Here is a 16,277-nt window from a genome sequence, read left to right on the forward strand (position 1 = left end):
GGCAATTGTGTCTCGTCATCGTCCATCTCTTGTGACAGATTGCCAACGTCGACTTCCTGTGGCCGTGGCTGTTCAAATATTTGGGCATCGCTACATGGGATCTCCTCTTCCACCACTTCAAGCGTATCAGGTGAGGGGCCCAAATATGGAAATGGACCAGTGAACAGCTCTTCAGAGTGTCCAAGTGTGGGAACACTTGCTGTCTGACGACACTCGGCATGGTGGGAGGAAGGAGCATCAGGATGAGGAGGAGTATGCGGTAGAGACTCACGGCTACTAAGAGTTGACCGTGTGGAAGACTGACCGGAGGTGGTGGTGCCCAGGTAACTGGAAGTATTGTCTGCTATCCAATTAATAACCTGTTCACACTGATCAGTTCTCAATACTGGTGTTGTTCTGTGCTTCCCTAGTAATTCAGTCAAGAAGTGGGAGCGAGAAGATGTGGCTGTTGGTTGTGGCACATTTTCACCTTGGCCACGGCCCCGTCCTCTGCACGAACCATCACCAGAACGTCCACTTCCACGTCCCTTGCCCATTGTAAATGAAGTAAAATAGCTTACACTTGCACTATCAATGGAAAAAGGGTAATAAAGAGTAGATTAGAACCGTGGAAGAGGAAAACCACAGTTATTGTTTACTGGGGTATACCACACTTTTTTAAATAGAGATATTTGCGGCTTAACAGTGAGCGACACACTCAAACTGCTTTTTTTTTAGATACCAAAGGCCCAAAACTGGATAGTACAGCGATTTGACCCATGGAACTGCGAAACCACACTGGGATGTCGGGCCTACACAAGACTATTTTCAACAGATATATTTTAGTGTCACAACAGTCAGGAGACACTACTGTTTTTCTTTACGGAAAAAACTACCAAAAGCTGAATATTAGAGATTTTTTACCGTGGGATGGCAAAACCACAGTTATTGTTTACTGGGGTATACCACACTTTTTTAAATAGAGATATTTGCGGCTGAACAGTGAGCGACACACTCAAACTGCTTTTTTTTTTAGATACCAAAGGCCCAAAACTGGATAGTACAGCTATTTGACCCGTGGAACTGCAAAACCACACTGGGATGTTGGGCCTACACAAGACTATTTTCAACAGATATATTTTTGTGTCGCAACAGTCAGGAGACACTACTGTTTTTCTTTACAGAAAAAACTACCAAAAGCTGAATAATAGAGATTTATTACCGTGGGATGGCAAAACCACAGTTATTGTTTACTGGGGTATACCACACTTTTTTAAATAGAGATATTTGCGGCTGAACAGTGAGCGACACACTCAAACTGCTTTTTTTTTTAGATACCAAAGGCCCAAAACAGAATAGTACAGCTATTTGACCCGTGGAACTGCGAAACCACACTGGGATGTCGGGCCTACACAAGACTATTTTCAACACATATATTTTTGTGTCACAACAGTCAGGAGACACTACTGTTTTTCTTTACGGAAAAAACTACCAAAAGCTGAATAATAGAGATTTTTTACCGTGGGATAGCAAAACCACAGTTATTGTTTACTGGGGTATACCACACTTTTTTAAACAGAGATATTTGCGGCTGAACAGTGAGCGACACACTCAAACTGCTTTTTTTTTAAATACCAAAGGCCCAAAACTGGATAGTACAGCGATTTGACCCGTGGAACTGCGAAACCACACTGGGATGTTGGGCCTACACAAGACTATTTTCAACAGATATATTTTTGTGTCGCAACAGTCAGGAGACACTACTGTTTTTCTTTACGGAAAAAACTACCAAAAGCTGAATAATAGAGATTTTGTACCGTGGGATGGCAAAACCACAGTTATTGTTTATTGGGGTATACCACACTTTTTTAAATAGAGATATTTGCGGCTGAACAGTGAGCGACACACTCAAACTGCTTTTTTTTTTAGATACCAAAGGCCCAAAACTGGATAGTACAGCTATTTGACCCGTGGAACTGCAAAACCACACTGGGATGTTGGGCCTACACAAGACTATTTTCAACAGATATATTTTTGTGTCGCAACAGTCAGGAGACACTACTGTTTTTCTTTACAGAAAAAACTACCAAAAGCTGAATAATAGAGATTTATTACCGTGGGATGGCAAAACCACAGTTATTGTTTACTGGGGTATACCACACTTTTTTAAATAGAGATATTTGCGGCTGAACAGTGAGCGACACACTCAAACTGCTTTTTTTTTTAGATACCAAAGGCCCAAAACAGAATAGTACAGCTATTTGACCCGTGGAACTGCGAAACCACACTGGGATGTCGGGCCTACACAAGACTATTTTCAACACATATATTTTTGTGTCACAACAGTCAGGAGACACTACTGTTTTTCTTTACGGAAAAGACTACCAAAAGCTGAATAATAGAGATTTTTTACCGTGGGATAGCAAAACCACAGTTATTGTTTACTGGGGTATACCACACTTTTTTAAACAGAGATATTTGCGGCTGAACAGTGAGCGACACACTAAAACTGCTTTTTTTTTTAAATACCAAAGGCCCAAAACTGGATAGTACAGCGATTTGACCCGTGGAACTGCGAAACCACACTGGGATGTTGGGCCTACACAAGACTATTTTCAACAGATATATTTTTGTGTCGCAACAGTCAGGAGACACTACTGTTTTTCTTTACGGAAAAAACTACCAAAAGCTGAATAATAGAGATTTTGTACCGTGGGATGGCAAAACCACAGTTATTGTTTACTGGGGTATACCACACTTTTTTAAATAGAGATATTTGCGGCTGAACAGTGAGCGACACACTCAAACTGCTTTTTTTTTAGATACCAAAGGCCCAAAACTGGATAGTACAGCGATTTGACCCGTGGAACTGCAAAACCACACTGGGATGTCGGGCCTACAAAAGACTATTTTCAACAGATATATTTTTGTGTCACAACAGTCAGGAGACACTACTGTTTTTCTTTACAGAAAAAACTACCAAAAGCTGAATAATAGAGATTTTGTACCGTGGGATGGCAAAACCACAGTTATTGTTTACTGGGGTATACCACACTTTTTTAAATAGAGATATTTGCGGCTCAACAGTGAGCGACACACTCAAACTGCTTTTTTTTTAGATACCAAAGGCCCAAAACTGGATAGTACAGCGATTTGACCCGTGGAACTGCAAAACCACACTGGGATGTCGGGCCTACAAAAGACTATTTTCAACAGATATATTTTTGTGTCACAACAGTCAGGAGACACTACTGTTTTTCTTTACGGAAAAAACTACCAAAAGCTGAATAATAGAGATTTATTACCGTGGGATGGCAAAACCACAGTTATTGTTTACTGGGGTATACCACACTTTTTTAAATAGAGATATTTGCGGCTGAACAGTGAGCGACACACTCAAGCTGCTTTTTTTTTTAGATACCAAAGGCCCAAAACAGAATAGTACAGCTATTTGACCCGTGGAACTGCGAAACCACACTGGGATGTCGGGCCTACACAAGACTATTTTCAACACATATATTTTTGTGTCACAACAGTCAGGAGACACTACTGTTTTTCTTTACGGAAAAGACTACCAAAAGCTGAATAATAGAGATTTTTTATCGTGGGATAGCAAAACCACAGTTATTGTTTACTGGGGTATACCACACTTTTTTAAACAGAGATATTTGCGGCTGAACAGTGAGCGACACACTCAAACTGCTTTTTTTTTAAATACCAAAGGCCCAAAACTGGATAGTACAGCGATTTGACCCGTGGAACTGCGAAACCACACTGGGATGTTGGGCCTACACAAGACTATTTTCAACAGATATATTTTTGTGTCGCAACAGTCAGGAGACACTACTGTTTTTCTTTACGGAAAAAACTACCAAAAGCTGAATAATAGAGATTTTGTACCGTGGGATGGCAAAACCACAGTTATTGTTTACTGGGGTATACCACACTTTTTTAAATAGAGATATTTGCGGCTGAACAGTGAGCGACACACTCAAACTGCTTTTTTTTTAGATACCAAAGGCCATAAACTGGATAGTACAGCGATTTGACCCGTGGAACTGCAAAACCACACTGGGATGTCGGGCCTACAAAAGACTATTTTCAACAGATATATTTTTGTGTCACAACAGTCAGGAGACACTACTGTTTTTCTTTACAGAAAAAACTACCAAAAGCTGAATAATAGAGATTTTGTACCGTGGGATGGCAAAACCACAGTTATTGTTTACTGGGGTATACCACACTTTTTTAAATAGAGATATTTGCGGCTGAACAGTGAGCGACACACTCAAACTGCTTTTTTTTTAGATACCAAAGGCCCAAAACTGGATAGTACAGCGATTTGACCCGTGGAACTGCAAAACCACACTGGGATGTCGGGCCTACAAAAGACTATTTTCAACAGATATATTTTTGTGTCACAACAGTCAGGAGACACTACTGTTTTTCTTTACGGAAAAAACTACCAAAAGCTGAATAATAGAGATTTTGTACCGTGGGATGGCAAAACCACAGTTATTGTTTACTGGGGTATACCACACTTTTTTAAATAGAGATATTTGCGGCTGAACAGTGAGCGACACACTCAAACTGCTTTTTTTTTATATACCAAAGGCCCAAAACTGGATAGTACAGCGATTTGACCCGTGGAACTGCAAAACCACACTGGGATGTCGGGCCTACAAAAGACTATTTTCAACAGATATATTTTTGTGTCACAACAGTCAGGAGACACTACTGTTTTTCTTTACAGAAAAAACTACCAAAAGCTGAATAATAGAGATTTTGTACCGTGGGATGGCAAAACCACAGTTATTGTTTACTGGGGTATACCACACTTTTTTAAATAGAGATATTTGCGGCTGAACAGTGAGCGACACACTCAAACTGCTTTTTTTTTAGATACCAAAGGCCCAAAACTGGATAGTACAGCGATTTGACCCGTGGAACTGCAAAACCACACTGGGATGTCGGGCCTACAAAAGACTATTTTCAACAGATATATTTTTGTGTCACAACAGTCAGGAGACACTACTGTTTTTCTTTACGGAAAAAACTACCAAAAGCTGAATAATAGAGATTTATTACCATGGGATGGCAAAACCACAGTTATTGTTTACTGGGGTATACCACACTTTTTTAAATAGAGATATTTGCGGCTGAACAGTGAGCGACACACTCAAACTGCTTTTTTTTTTAGATACCAAAGGCCCAAAACAGAATAGTACAGCTATTTGACCCGTGGAACTGCGAAACCACACTGGGATGTCGGGCCTACACAAGACTATTTTCAACACATATATTTTTGTGTCACAACAGTCAGGAGACACTACTGTTTTTCTTTACGGAAAAAACTACCAAAAGCTGAATAATAGAGATTTTTTACCGTGGGATAGCAAAACCACAGTTATTGTTTACTGGGGTATACCACACTTTTTTAAATAGAGATATTTGCGGCTGAACAGTGAGCGACACACTCAAACTGCTTTTTTTTTAGATACCAAAGGCCCAAAACTGGATAGTACAGCGATTTGACCCGTGGAACTGCAAAACCACACTGGGATGTCGGGCCTACAAAAGACTATTTTCAACAGATATATTTTTGTGTCACAACAGTCAGGAGACACTACTGTTTTTCTTTACGGAAAAAACTACCAAAAGCTGAATAATAGAGATTTTGTACCATGGGATGGCAAAACCACAGTTATTGTTTACTGGGGTATACCACACTTTTTTAAATAGAGATATTTGCGGCTGAACAGTGAGCGACACACTCAAACTGCTTTTTTTTTAGATACCAAAGGCCCAAAACTGGATAGTACAGCGATTTGACCCATGGAACTGCGAAACCACACTGGGATGTCGGGCCTACACAAGACTATTTTCAACAGATATATTTTTGTGTCACAACAGTCAGGAGACACTACTGTTTTTCTTTACGGAAATAACTACCAAAACCTGAATAATAGAGATTTTTTACCGTGGGATGGCAAAACCACAGTTATTGTTTACTAGGGTATACCACACTTTTTTAAAGAGATATTTGCGGCTGAACAGTGAGCGACACACTCAAACTGCTTTTTTTTTTAGATACCAAAGGCCCAAAACTGGATAGTACAGCGATTTGACCCGTGGAACTGCGAAACCACACTGGGATGTCGGGCCTACACAAGACTATTTTCAACAGATATATTTTTGTGTCACAACAGTCAGGAGACACTACTGTTTTTCTTTACGGAAAAAACTACCAAAAGCTGAATAATAGAGATTTTTTACCGTGGGATGGCAAAACCACAGTTATTGTTTACTGGGGTATACCACACTTTTTTAAATAGAGATATTTGCGGCTGAACAGTGAGCGACACACTCAAACTGCTTTTTTTTTAGATACCAAAGGCCCAAAACTGGATAGTACAGCGATTTGACCCGTGGAACTGCAAAACCACACTGGGATGTCGGGCCTACACAAGACTATTTTCAACAGATATATTTTTGTGTCACAACAGTCAGGAGACACTACTGTTTTTCTTTACGGAAAAAATTACCAAAAGCTGAATAATAGAGATTTTTTACCGTGGGATGGCAAAACCACAGTTATTGTTTACTGGGGTATACCACACTTTTTTAAATAGAGATATTTGCGGCTGAACAGTGAGCGACACACTCAAACTGTTTTTTTTTTATATACAAATGGCCCAAAATGGATAATACAGAGGTTTGAACCGTGGAAGTGCAAAACAACACTTCTGTTTCTCTAGCCTACACCAGACTATTTTCAACAGTTATATTTGTGTCTGAAAAATCAAAGACACGCTTTTTTTTTTGGTGGGGGGGGGGGGGACACCAAAAGGTTAATAAGACCGGTATTTGTACAGTGTGAAGGAGGAAAAAAAAAGGAGGATTTAGATGAAAAAAAAAGGATATTTCCTGGCCCCCGACACCTGGTGCTAAGTCCAGCAATTTCAGCAACAGGAGCACACAGGACTGTAATGCAGCGTTTGCTGGTATAACCACTGTGTCTCCTATACAGCCTGCCTGCCTGGTATCTGGGATGGATATTAGTCCTGAAAAGGACTGTTTGTTTGTTCTGGCAGCCTTTACAGACCCTACACTAACTATTTTGCAGTTTATATCTCTCCCTAAATCAGCAGCGCTGTCCCTACACTGTCTAATCCGGAGCGACTGTGTCCAAGATGGCGGCGCCCCGTTTTAAATACTCGAGGTGACGCTGTGCGGCCAGCCAATCACTGTAATGCCCACAACCAACATGGCTGCAGCATTACAGTGACTGGCTGGCAATCCCTGCATGTTCATTGGCTCTGTAAAGAGCGCCAAACATGCAGGGCGGAGACCCGAGCTCCCGCTCGAGTAACACGGAAATGCTCGGTGCTCGCCGAACATCCCGAGTAGCGTGATGCTCGGGCGAGTACCGAGCAGTGTCGAGCATGTTCGCTCAACACTAGAGAAGAACAATCGATTGACTGTAGCCCAACAGTTTCAGTGAAGCTGTGAATAACACTAACCCTATTCATGCAGCATGTAGTAAGACAATGAATAAATTAAAAGTTTTGGCAACTTCTCACCCCAAACCCCTGAAAAAGAAAATAGAAAAAATATTACTCACATGGGAAAAATAGGGTATTGCATATTTTAGCTTCATATCACATATAAAGCTTTGAAAGTCATCTCATTATGCACTACTGCTATACCTGTAATGTGCATAATATTGAGAACAAGCTGTGAAAATATTCATCTAGGCCACAAGAATAATACAACCATTAATATATACTACTGTACATAACTAAAAAGAGAAACTGGGACACAGGTCATTAAACTGGAAGCAAAAAAAATAAACTTCTTGTGCTATTATTGGTTTGCTGCCAAATCTAGAGTAAGGCTATTTTCACATGACATTTTATCAACTCATCAGTGGCTGTGCCTGGGCTTCCATCTGAAGCTCTGAAAAATTGGATTCGGATATTTGCGCTATAGGGGCCATTGACCTTAACGATACAGATAGTGTCACTAGGTGCTCTTTCGGGAATCATTTTCGGCGGTGTCTATCTATTTGAAGTTAGTGCCAAAAGTTGTGTTGCTCACCTCAAATAAGCAAATGTGATGTAAACATACACAAATACTTAACAATATTAGCATCATGAATATAAAAGAGTACCTTTTTCTGTTTTAATGCTGTATCTGCAATTTGCATAAATATTTTCTCATGGTTAATGAATAATTACCTTACTTTACTGTCTTCCCCAGAAAGCAAAATGCTCAACTATGCTGTAACAACTGCTTAGACAGCATGTCTTGTGTACGAATCTAAAAACTTCGAGTAGGGGGAATGAATAGACTTTACAGTGTGAGGTCTCCAGCATAGCAGCTGCAGTAAGAAGCATGCAGGAGCTGAGTCTGCACAGCGCTCTTTGTGTGAATGTAGTATTCACCTCAGTAGTGTAGCTACCGAGGGGGCAGAGGATGCGGTCATCTTGAGTAGTGATGAACGAATATGTTCGAAATCCGATCTCCAAACTTAAGTTCAACACATATGTGGCACATTTGGATTCGTGATCGGAAAGGCGAGCACAATTTGTTAAATTCGGGAAAGTCGGTAACGTTCGGCGAATTTCCAAGGTTACGTGATAGTGGGGCAAATACTGTGTTTTTAACAGTTTCGCTAGCATAGTGCGTGTGTATTATGAGTAGGGGGATGTGGTAGATGAGTGGAGATGTGGTAGATAAGTGGGGGAGCTGGTGATAGCTCAGAACAGGTCAGATCAGAGGCTCGCCGTTTTGTTTTGTTTTTCCTTTAACTTTAAGTCAGGAAAGCGTGGCTAGCCAATCAGAGTGCAGGAAGCTTCCACAGTGTCCCAGACACAAGGGCTTCTGCAATTGGCTGCTGAAATCACATCCTCTCCATATAAAAACCGACCATGTTATCCCAGCGCCAATTTATGCATGTCACTCGTGTTAGACGCTGCTCCTGCACCCAGCTCCTGTGTAATAAGAGATATTAACTAGATAGATGGGTGCTTCTATGGAAGTCAGATAGTGTAGATAAGTCCTGTGCTGTGTACCTGTTCTATCGACATTGCAGCACTTTTTTTTGTTTTTGTGCAATTACTGAGATTCTGACAGAAAGAGCAGGGCCTCTGGCATAGAATAGTATTGTGCATCGGTTGTACTGACTATGCTCCAGGCAGGGGTATACATTCAATCTATTTTTGCACTTGCTAATGTGATAAAGCAAGCCCTTGTAGGCCACTTTTTGATTTTGTGGGGTTAAAATTCAGCTATCTGCAGAGCTTGTCAGTGCAGAGCTTCTGAGTGCAGAGCACAAAAACGTTTTTTTTTTCATTTGCTAATGTGATAGTGCAAGCTGTGTTAGCCCAGTTTGTCATTTTTTTGGTTGGTGAACTTCAGCTGTTTTCAAAGTAAAAAAATAGATTTTTTGTCTTGCTAGGCAGAGTCCACAAAAGATTTTTTGTGCGGAAAACGTCATACACTATGCTATACGTCAGCTACTAGAGTACAGACCAAAAGTTTGGACACACCTTCTCATTTAAAGATTTTTCTGTATTTTCATGACTATGAAAATTGTACATTCACACTGAAGGCATCAAAACTATGAATTAACACATGTGGAATTATATACTTAACAAAAAAGTGTGCTTTGATGACTGCTTTGCACACTCTTGGCATTCTCCTGATTAGCTTCAAGAGGTAGTCACCAGAAATGGTCTTCCAACAATCTTGTAGGAGTTCCCAGAGATGCTTAGCACTTGCAGGCCCTTTTGCCTTCACTCTGCAGTCCAGCTGTGGAGGCCAGGTCATCTGGTGTAGCACCCCATCACTCTCCTTCTTGGTCAAATAGCCCTTACACAGCCTGGAGGTGTGTTTGGGGTCATTGTCCTGTTGAAAAATAAATGATGGTCCAACTAAACGCAAACCGGATGGAATAGCATGCCGCTGCAAGATGCTGTGGTAGCCATGCTGGTTCAGTATGCCTTCATTTTTGAATAAATCCCCAACAGTGTCACAAGCAAAGTACCCCCACACCATCACACCTCCTCCTCCATGCTTCACGGTGGGAACCAGGCATGTAGAGTCCATCCGTTCACCTTTTCTGCGTCACACAAAGACACGGTGGTTGGAACCAAAGATCTCAAATTTGGACTCATCAGACCAAAGCACAGATTTCCACTGGTCTAATGTCCATTCCTTGTGTTCTTTAGCCCAAACAAGTCTCTTCTTCTTGTTGCCTGTCCTTAGCAGTGGTTTCCTAGCAGCTATTTTACCATGAAGGCCTGCTGCACAAAGTCTCCTCTTAACAGTTGTTGAAGAGATGTGTCTGCTGCTAGAACTCTGTGTGGCATTGACCTGGTCTCTAATCTGAGCTGCTGTTAACCTGTGATTTCTGAGGCTGGTGACTCGGATAAACTTATCCTCAGAAGCAGAGGTGACTCTTGGTCTTCCTTTCCTGGGGCGGTCCTCATGTGAGCCAGTTTCTTTGTAGCGCTTGATGGTTTTTGCAACTGCGCTTGGGGACACTTTCAAAGTTTTCCCAATTTTTCGCACTGACTGACCTTCATTTCTTTGGGTAACTTTCCATCACGCGCCGAGCTTATGATAATATGACCATATGTGTGTGTGTTTCCATAATAATTGTACTAACATTGGCTTAAGCTTGTAGCTTGGCTGTGATTGGTTATTGATATACAGTAATGATGGCCACTCGTTTTTCTTTACTTAGCTGCTTTTTTCTTGCCATAATACAAATTCTAACAGTCTATTCAGTAGGACTATCAGCTGTGTATCCACCAGACTTCTGCACAACACAACTGATGGTCCCAACCCCATTTATAAGGCAAGAAATCCCACTTATTAAACCTGACAGGGCTGTGAAGTGAAAACCATTTCCGGTGACTACCTCTTGAAGCTCATCAAGGGAATGCCAAGAATGTGCAAAGCAGTCATCAAAGCAAAAGGTGGCTACTTTGAAGAACCTAGAATATAAGACATATTTTCAGTTGTTTCACACCTTTTTGTTAAGTGTATAATTCCACATGTGTTAATTCATAGTTTTGATGCCTTCAGTGCGAATGTCCAATTTTCATAGTTATGAAAATACAAGAAAAATCTTTAAATGAGAAAGTGTGTCCAAACTTTTGGTCTGTACTGTATGTTAGTGATGGTGAACTACAGCTGTTTTCAAAGTAAAAAATTCATTTTTTCTGTTGCTAGGCAGAGTCAAAAATTTTTTTTTTTCTGTAGCAAACGTGTTACACTCTGCTAAAAGCCAACTAGTCCTTTTAGTAGGGGTGAAATTCAGCTGTATTCAGAGCTTATGCAAAGTCAAAAAATCTATTTTTTGCTGTTCCTAATGATATACAGCAGGCTAGATCTGAGTTTGGAGAATATCTCCTCTGTTATACAGGCGTCATCCACAGTAAAAAAATACTTCGTTCAGTTCAGGAACATCTCCGTTTGAAATAGTTTGGAGAATATCTCCTATGTTATACACGTGTCACCCACAGTTAAAAAAAATATTTTGTTGGGTTCTGAATCCTAATGTAATACAGCAGGGACATCTCCATTTGAAATAGTTTGGAGAATATCTTGTATGTTATACAGGCGTCATCCACAGTAAAAAAATACTTTGGTTCCTAACGTTAGACCGCAGGGACATCTCAGTTTAACATTGTTTGGAGAATATCTCCTATGTTATACAGGCATTATCCACAGTAAAAAAAATACTTTGTTCCATTCCTAATGTTATACAGCAGAGACATCTCAGTTTGAAATAGTTTGGAGAATATCTCCTATGTTATACAAGCGTTATCCACAGTAAAAAAAAATACTTTGTTCGGTTCTTCAAACACTATACAACAGGAACATCTCAGTTTGAAAGGGTTTGGACAATATCTTCTATGTTATACAGGCGTCACCCACAGTAAAAATATACTTGTTTGGTTCCTAACATTATACAGCAGGAACATCTCAGTTTGAAATAGTTTGGAGAATATCTCTTATGTTATACAGGCGTCATCCACAGTAAAAAAAATACTTTGTTCGGTTAGTAATGTTATACACCAAGCCATATCTTACCTTGTCATTCAGTGCCGCTGAAATTCAGGTGTGTGCAGAGCTGTTGTAGAGAAAAAAATCTAATTTTGTTTTGCTAATAGCATGCTCCTACCACAGTATCTGAAAAAGAGAGGTTGTGGTGGAAGGGGGAATAGTCTTGGTGTTCATGGTATAAGTGGGGTCGGTGATAATGTTAGTGAAAGCACTAGTGAACCAACACCATCATGTCCTATCCTAAGACAACTGACATCTTCTGCTACTGGATGGGCTACTCCACTCCCTTTCTTTGGCAGCGCACACTGATACGCCTTGTTGATCAGGGCCAGAAAAAGCAGGCGCTCTAGTGGATGGCAAGTGCTGATTCAAGGGGCCTCTCCTCTTCTTCCTCAACCTCAACATCACACACAAAATAGTTCACAGAGGTGGCACCCCAATGACCCTTGCTTCCCCCGTGTCACAACTGTCCAAGTGACCAACTGACTGTAGCGAACCATAGATGGGTGAGTCTGTAAAACTGTTCACCCATTCTAAAACATGGGCTTCAGAAGTGTATTGTTGCATTGATATAGAGGTCTTTGTCTTTGCCAGTTAACAGGATGATATGCGATGTGCAGTGGAATTCCACTCTGTAAGTGTTGCAGCGACTGTGGCAGCAGCAATGAGCCCTGACACAGTATGTCATGTTGTATAGCCTAAGCCAACGCAGTACGGATGTGGAGTATATCACGTTTACGGAGTGGGAACAGATTAAGGACCTCTGGACCCTTCTGTACAGTTTTGAAATGGCTACTAAGCTAGTTAACGTTGACAATGCCATCATCAGCATCACTATTACGATCATCTACATGCTGGAGCAGACTATGAATAGCGTGCGGCAGGAGGTGGTTGTCCCAGAAGAAGAGGAGAATGCGGAAGGGATAAGAATGTTTCAAACTTCCAGACTGTCGTCACACAGGTGGATGGCAAGTGATGGTGGCTTCCTGCGATGGAGGGGGTTTGGTGATACCAGACATACTGTTAGTGAAGGTGCAAGACTGGAGGAACAAATGGAGGAAGAAGAGGTGATAGGCGAGCAACAGCCAGAGGATGAAGAGGATAATCATCACATCTCTGTTGAATGTGGTTGACAGGAGGGGACGGAGCAAACATGCATCAGTGTTACACAGCCGACAATAGAAGCTGGCTTTGGACCACCTGGAAGAGCCCAACATATGAGTGCCTTCTTGCTGCACTTTATGCAACATGATCCCCATATAGTTAGGATTTGAAATAATGCTGACTACTGGGTTGCCACTCTGTTAGATCCACATTATAAGAGTAAATTTTGCCAGATGCTTCCCGTCCTGGAAAGGGACACGCTAATGTTGGAATATCGGAACAAGCTTTTAAGCAACCTTAATAGAGCTTTTCCCCAAGATAGGAGTGAGGCACACAGTGAGCATCACAGCTGTAGTCTTTCAACCTCCGACACGTCAGTTCATCAACGCCAAAACATTAGCTGCAGCAGCAGAGTAAGTGGCAGAAGCAATTTCTGTGAGTCCTTTCACAGATTTTTTAGACCAGCTCGTGCACCAGCACAACAGAATACAATTCTGACACGTGGAGAATGACTGGAGAGGATGGTGGAGGACTATCTAGAGCTCAATATGAATACCATCAGTGAGGATTTTGACCCTTCTACATTTTGGTCTTCAAAAATGGATGAATGGCCTGAGCTCGCCTGTCACGCCTTGGAAGTTTTATCATGCCTGGCAGCCAGTATTCTCTCAGAACGGATGTTCAGCGCTGTTGGTGGTGTCCTGAAGGATAAGCACACCCGGCTGTCCCATAAAAGTGTTGACCGCCTAACTTTCATCAAGATGAACAAGTCAAGGATCTCAAAGGACTTTTGTACCCCAATTGTAGACTGTACAGAGTAGGCGATGTTGTAGTTTTTAGTGTACTGCACTGATTTTGCGGAATTGCAGTCTGTGATATGGCTTGTGTGCCTGCACTTGCTGCAGCGGCATGTTTTAGGCCCTAATTTTTTGAAATGTGGAGAATACAGATTTGGTCTCTTAATCTATTGGGTTGGCTGTAGTGGAAGAGGTGTCGTTCCTAATTGTACAATTTCTACTGTACTGAAATTGATGCCACTTTGTTGGTGTCTCCCAGTAATTTTTGGAAATGTGGGGAATCCTAATTGGGTCTCCATCCATTGGGTTGGTTATAGTGGAAGGGGTGTCAGTCCCCTTATACTACTTATGCTCTAGTGAAATTGATGCCACTTTGGTGGTTTTAGGCCCAAATGTTTTCAAATGTGAACACTCCTGATTGGGTCTCTATCTACGGAGTTGGCAGTACGGGAAGAGGTGTTGTTGCTAATTGTACAATTTCTACAGTACTGAAATTGATACCACTTTGTTGATGTCTGCCAGTAGATTTGTGCTGCCCCATCCTGGTATTTGTGCTACCCAATCCTGTTCCCCTATCCTGTTATGTGCTGCCCCCATCCTATCCTGGTATGCATGGCACCCCTCATCTCTATCCTGGTATGCATTATACCCCTCATCCTTATTCTGGCATGTATGGCACCCTCATCCCTATCCTGGCATGTATGGCACCCTCATCCCCAATCCTTGCATGCATAGCACCCCTCATTCCCAATCCTGGTATGCAAGGCATTCCTTATCCCAATCTTGGTATGCATGGCACCCCATTCCTCATCCTGATATGCATGGTCCCCTCATCCCCAATAGTGGTATGTATGGCACCCCTCATCCCAATTCTGGTAAGCATGGCACCCTATCCCTCATCCTAGCATGCATTGCACCCCTCATTTCCAATCCTGGTATGCATGGCACCCCTTATACCAATCCTGGTATGCATGGCACCCCTCATCCCCAATCCTGGTATGTATGGCACCCTCATCCCTATCCTGGTATGTATGGCACCCCTCATCCCCAATCCTGGTATGCATAGCACCCCTCATCCCCAATCCTGGCATGCATGGCACCCCTCATTCCCAATCCTGGTATGCATGGCACCCCTTATCCAAATCTTAGTATGCATGGCACCCCATTTCTCATCCTGGTATGCATGGTCCCCTCATCCCCAATAGTGGTATGCATGGCACCCCTCATCCAAATTCTGGTATGCATGGCACCCCATCCCACATCCTGGTATGCATGGCTCCCTCATCCCCAATCCTGGTATGCATGGTAACCCATCCCTCATCCCAATCCTGGTATGTATAGTACCCTTCATCCCTATTCTGGTATGCATGGCACCCCTCATCCCCAATCCTGGTATGCATGGCTCCCCTTATCCCAAATCCTGGTATGTATGGTACATCTAATCCCTATCCTGGTATGCATGGCATCTCTCATCCCTATCCTGGTATGCATGGCACCCTTCATCCCAATTCTGGTATGCATGGCACCCCTCATCCCCAATCCTCATATGCATGTCACCCCTCATCCTTATCCTGGTATGCATGGTACCTCCTCATCCGTATCCTGGTATGCATGGCCCCTTATCCGTATTCTGGTATGCATGGCACCCCCTCATCCGTATTCTGGTATGCATGGCACCCCCTCATCCCTATTCTGGTATGCATGGCACCCCCTCATCCCTATCCTGGTATGCATGGCACCCCCTCATCCCTATCCTAGTATGCATGGCACCCCTCATTCTTATCCTGGTATGCATGGTACCCCATCCCTCATCCTGGTATGCATGGTACCCCTCATCCATATCCTGGTATGTATGGTACTCCAATCCCTCATCCTGGTATGCATGGCACCCCCTCATCCCTAGCCTGATATGCATGCTACCCCTCATCACGCTGCACATACACAAAAAAATAAACATTTATACTCACCTTTCTTCCCTGTGCTCCAGCGCTGCGTCCCATTCTGCGGGAGGCCGGGGGAGGAGTGTGGCACTGGAGTACTTGCGTGCCCATACCGCACTGTCCGGCGCCATTTTGCTGAAGACACACTGCAAATGTGCATGTATGTGGCAGGCTGCAGTGCATGATACAGCACAAGAGAGTCCATTGAACGTCCTGTTAGTATAGGTATTCCACAACATATATATATATATATATCCATCTGAACTAGCAGTCCTTCTGAGGACTAATCCAGCTGTATATATTCAGTGGTGATTGCAGGAATTAGGCAGGCAGGCAGTGTATGTGGCAGACTGCAGTGCATAATACAGCACAAGAG

This window comes from Phyllobates terribilis, unplaced genomic scaffold, assembly GCF_046119375.1.
Source record: "Phyllobates terribilis strain yellow unplaced genomic scaffold, ASM4611937v1 Scaffold_10__3_contigs__length_209671492, whole genome shotgun sequence".
Lineage (NCBI taxonomy): Eukaryota > Metazoa > Chordata > Amphibia > Anura > Dendrobatidae > Phyllobates > Phyllobates terribilis.